Here is a 5804-nt window from a genome sequence, read left to right on the forward strand (position 1 = left end):
GGAAAGGTCCTGTGGATGTCCCGGGTGATCACCCCTTCCTGGGCTGAATCCTGGAGGAGAACCAAAGACGAATAGGTGAAGACTCGGTAAAGAATCCGAGGAGACCATCACGAATTGAAGACGCTTCAAGACTCTTCTCCTTGACAAATGAGAGGAACTCGTTCATAACTCAGAGGAAGAAAAAAACAACAACTAAGAAACAGATACAAATGACCACATGTAAACGTTGCATTACCAAGCCTGAAAGACTGAGGCACAACATACATTTGATCAAAATATCTCTAACTGCCACTTGGTGGCTGAGTGGCTTTAACCCCATATTCCTTTATGACAAACGCCGATAGACCGACAGACTGCAGAGGACCTGTGTGCTTTTTCCTGTGGTTTATCATAGCAAGCGTAGCTCTGAACGCTTACTGGCTGTCCCAGTCCATTCAACATCGGCAGCCCTAGTCTGGCCTTCTAATCTGCAGCGCGGAGGCAACAACACCTCAAGGAAGACTGGCTGCCTGGCATTCTCACACAGCCCACTGTAAGCAGCAGATAAAACAGCCCTGAGCTCTGACGGCTCGACACGCTTGTCTGTGTGTGTGTGTGTCTGCAAGCTGGTGTGTATGTCTGCGCGCGTGAATGCGTTTGCGAGCTGGTGTGTCTGTGTGTGTCAGTGAATGTGTTTGTGCATTTGAAAAGTGTTTGTGTGTGCGTGCGTGTGTGTGTGTGTGTGTGTGTCAGACTGAGAAACGTTTGCTCCCGTTTCTCTCTCTTCCTCCTCGGTCGGAGGTGCCGAACTGCAGAGCCCGGGTGCCCAGTTCGATCAAACCTGGGGAGCTACCAACTCACGGAGGTGAACGACACACGACGGTGTGTGATGGAGTCAAAGCTGAGGGTATGCCGACGTGCTCCCTCCCCCCCCCTCCCCCTCCCGGCTGCCGTCAGGAGGATCAAATGTTGTGCGAAACAAAGCTAGCTAGACAAACCTCAGCCATTGATAACGTGTGGTGAGCCGCCACGCCGTGCTCTTCCCCTCTGATCCACTTTGTGCCAGATAGCCTGGAAGCGCTCGTTGGTTTTAAGCAGGCAAACAAGCCGTTTAAAAAGGTTTGATGCAGGCGGCTGGCAAAACTGCATGAAGCGCTTTAATGAGATTTGAAATGAGAGGGAGGTATGACACAATGTATTATGCAGGGAAATTGGAACTAACAGTTTCCTTACTGTGGTGATTGTAGTTTGGGGGGGGGTTGTTCGTATTTTTTTAAATGTACATAGTGCTCTTAAACCCGAGACGATATCTTCCCTCTTGTTGTGTCTCGTGTTGCTTCAAACAGACAATCCTGAGAATGAACACAACCATCACGCACACACACTGACACAGAACTCTCCATCCCTATCTCAACTAAGTAGTACAATAATTAAACAAAGAGCCATACCATGGCAATATCAATCAGGGCCAGGAGAAATCTCGTTGACAGGGTGAGTTGTAAACAGTTTGATTAAATTAATGGCGCATGTCACTAGCAATTAACAGCGTCATTAGTCAACTAACGCCAATAAATAAAGCTATCGGCCTTGTCTCTACTTCTGTGAAACACAGGGTTCTAAGTATGGGACAAACTGATAAACATTGATATGTTCATGATCCTCCATGTGTTTGTCTATGCGTGCGTCCGTTTGTGTATGCGTGTTGTGCACATTCTATTGAGAGGGTGTTCTAAAGTGTGTGTGTGTGTGTGTGTGTAAGGGGAGTATTGTGTAGCCTACTTGCACTGAGAGGGCGCACAAATGTGTGCACTGTCTCCTGTATCTCGTTGACCTGCTTTATTTTCCAGCGGAGAGATAAGGCGAGGCCACAGGCCCGCGACTCTCACCGGCATGGGACAACATGTGCTGCTGTGTGACTCCTGCTCTGCCCCGGGCGTAAAGACCACACTCCCCCCTCATCCTCTCTTTTAATAAGCACCACTTACGTCTGAGGAACATCGTGCACCGAGAGTTCGCAGGCATTCCTGTAGGCGCGTGCCAACACACACACACACACACAAGTGAACATACACACACACATTTCTTTCGACATATAGTGATGCGTCATTCACGTAATGATATAATTGCATGAAGAAGAAAAAAACCCTGTAGCCCTGAGGTCAGACCCAGGCCTAACTCTACATTGTGGTAGATGACAAGATAAATATGCAAGCATTTGGAAACAATATTAAGTATTAACTACGGCAGGGGAATTAAATCAAGACAGCTGATGTAGCAGGCTAAAGCTGTTCCATCTATGATAATATTATAGTGCTGACAGTTTGTCCTCCAGGGGACTAAGAGAGATGAGTGTGTGTGTGTGTGTGTGTGTCAGTGTGGGTGTATGTCCTTGTTTAAGCATGTGTGTCTCTGTGTTTCCTAATAGTCACTCAGCTCCATTTAAGCTGACTGTTTAGGGGAGGGGGAGAAGGAGAGAGAGACACCGGGACAGCCAGAGAGACAGGGGTGGGGAGAGACTTCCTCTAATTGCAGCCAGGGGGCCATACTCAGACACAGCATTACTCAGCCCTGTCGAGTCCACACAAGCGAGTCGTCCCCCCCCCCTCCACGCCGCCACCCCCCCCCCCACCCCCCCCCCCACCCCCCCCTCCTCCACCCACCTCGAAGCTTCCTGCAACTGCCCACCCGCCCCTAAACTGCCTAACAGCCCCAGCACTGCCTACCAGCCTCTGAACCCCCCACTGGTCATAAGCAGCACTATAATGTGCCTCTCGCCCTCCCCTCTCCTGGGATCAAACTGGGAATTGAGTGGAACACCAGCAGGGTGAATTGAGGTCAGACCATTAAGGGATGCTGATGACTTTTTCGGTGTGTGAGCGATGTGTTATAAAGAGGCTGGGGAAATTGTGCCGAGCTCAGACGCAATTTACAGTACATAGCGTTAAACAAATAAGTACAACGAGCGCCCCGAGGAAGGGTCGTGTGTTTCTAGAGAAAAGTGAAAAATAAATTACAAATAAATAAAAGAAAATACCAAAATAAAACGGTCATCCAAGCTGGAAAAAAGCTGTAGGCATGGCGACTGGTTATTATGCAAAGACAGGAACCTGCTCTGTTATCCCTCTCTCCTCCTCTCCTCCTCTCCTCCTCTCCTCCTCTCCTCCTCTCCTCCTGTCCTCCTCTCCTCCTCCCCCCCCTCTCTCTCTCTTTCTTGACGCCCCCCCCCCCCCCCCTTTTCTGAAAGTCTGGAGATGAATCTTTCATCTTCAGAGCCGCGGCGACAAGCCTCTAGTTCTCAACAAATCGTATTCATGAATAAGCAGGGGGAGTTGAAGGGGCTCCGAATGGTCATTTAGTCACTAACATCTGTGAAGCCAGCATCCGCCGCACAAGAGGAGGAATATGTGGGTGGAAAGGTGTGTGCGGGCGTGTGTGGGAAAGTGTGTGTATATATATATGGCCAATCCAATATCCAATAAGATGCTGTCAGCCCCCAGCCCCCACCCCCCCCTTTTGTGTAATTTCACTGCGGTGGATGGCGAAGCCTAAATCAGAGCGAGCCCTTCTCCTCTGGCCTTGCCTCCACCATGTTGATGGATCGAGAGAGCCACAGGCTCATGGCTGGTCTGAGGCGGGCCCGGCTGCTGTCAGCTCGCTGCTCGTTCAGGAGGAAACACAAACCCAGCGACCTCCGAGGAAGGATTTGAACCCGTTTCTGCCAGGTGTGGCTGTGAGTCTCTCCTCGTTTGCTGTGGTAAAAGGTAGTACCGTGAGTATAGTAAAAAGAATATAACAATACTCCACAATGTTTTTGCAATACTAAGGCCCAGTTTCCCAGACATGGATTAAGCCAAGTCCTAGACTAAAAAAACTTTTCAATGGAAATCTTCATTACATTTTTCTCTTACTTTAGGACTAGGCTTAGTACATGTCTGGGAAACTGGGCCTTAGTGTATGTTTCTCAGGGAACTTACTTCACAATTTGTGAACAGTTCCTGAACGCTCACAACGTCAAATCAGGTCTTTCCAGCTTTCAGGCCTGGACATACAACAAGGCGGATGGATCATAACGGGTCCTGGCCGTGCTTCGGGTATCCCCATCCACTCTGTCCCAAACGCTTCGACACCAAAACCACCATGTGGACTCACAAACTGTGGCTGGAAACAGCTGTCAATCCTTGATGGTGCCCTTCCCAAGGTTGCACGGCGTTGGCGTGCGCTGACTGGAGCCTGCTCGGTTTAGACCCACGGCTGAGAGGCAGCCGTGCTGAGCTAAACCTCTGAGTTGGGGCTGCATGTGGGGCTCAGACAGACGACGAGTCAGACCCCATTAAGCCCGACGTGACAGCCAGCCTAATAAGTGTGGCAGGAGATCCTGCCTGACAACTGCCTCTGGCATCCCGCCGCAAGGCTAACCGTAAGTAGCGTAAGACGGCTAGCTGTATTGTGCGGGCGAGAGACAGCTCTCTCTGCCTGGGCTGACGAGATCTCGCAGCAGCGATAGTTTCCCCAGAAGTTCCGTTCGGTTTGACATGCACAAACCTTTAAAGACAAGTATAAAAAAAAGACTGGAGAAGCCAGGTTACTGTGACACACATATCTGAAGCATCCGGATCCCTCTGTGGCGCTGGTGTGTCTGTGTGTGTGAGTGTGTGTGAGAGTGTGTGTGTGTGTGAGAGTGTGTGTGTCGTGTGAGCCTGTGGTTCTCCAGCAGGCTCTGAGAGGCAGGCAGGCGTCCTCAGCCAGGCTGGGGGAGATTTGGGCTGTAACCAGCAGTCCACCATGCTGTGCCATGACCCAGATCACTGGGGGACGCCAGCGAGCTCATCCCAGCCCCTTGATGCACGGAGAGGGCATGCCGGAACAACGCTTGCCTTCACGCACCCTGAAGAGAGCGAGGCCAAGGGGGTGCGGACCGACTCCATGACACACCTGACCGGAGAGAAGTTCGGTGGACCACCAAACGCGAGAACACCAAAACACGCGCCGGCGAGCGATGACGTCGCGTGCCGGACGAGGGGCAAAGGGGGTTCGTTTGGCACGATTTTCTGGAGACTAAGAGGCCCCAGATGAACAGACAGGAGGAGATGTTGAAGGCACGTCTGTCCGAGGATTACGCCCCTGGAACGTCTCCCAGGAAGTCCTCCCGAGCTCCGTCTCACCAAGCTGGAGGCTTTCATAGATTTATAGATTAGGTTTGTGTACCTGAATCGTTACACTTTGCACTTGTGTGCGCAAAGACAAAAGCCTGGCAAGCCGAGAGAGATTGCGATGCCGTGCCGATATGGGAGGGAAGGAGGGAGGGGAGGAAGGAGGGAGGGAGGGAGGGAGGGAGGGAGGGGAGGGGAGGGGAGGGGAGGGGAGGGGAGGGGAAGGGAGGGGAGGGAGGGAGGGAGGGGAGGAAGGGAGGGAGGGAGGGAGGGAGGGAGGAGGGAGGGAGGGAGGGAGGGAGGGAGGGGAGGAGGGAGGGGAGGAGGGAGGGAGGGAGGGAGGGGAGGAGGGAGGGGAGGAGGGAGGGGAGGAGGGAGGGAGGGGAGGAGGGGAGGAGGGAGGGGAGGAGGGAGGGGAGGAGGGAGGGGAGGAGGGAGCTTGACTGCTCCGATGGGGAGGAAGAGAGGGAAGGAGGCGGAGAGAGGAGAGAGGATTGACAGGAAGGATATTACAGGGTCTATTTTTCTCCCGGGTGAAATCCAGCACCTCAAAGGGAACACGTAATTGAAATTGACAAACAGTTGCATTAACCTGATCACATAGGCCCTACCTTGCCATGGAGCCACAAAGGAAAGGTGGAGATGGAGGAGGATGAGAGGGAGAGGGAAAAGAAA

This window comes from Osmerus eperlanus, chromosome 24, assembly GCF_963692335.1.
Source record: "Osmerus eperlanus chromosome 24, fOsmEpe2.1, whole genome shotgun sequence".
In the NCBI taxonomy this organism is placed as follows: Eukaryota; Metazoa; Chordata; class Actinopteri; order Osmeriformes; family Osmeridae; genus Osmerus; species Osmerus eperlanus.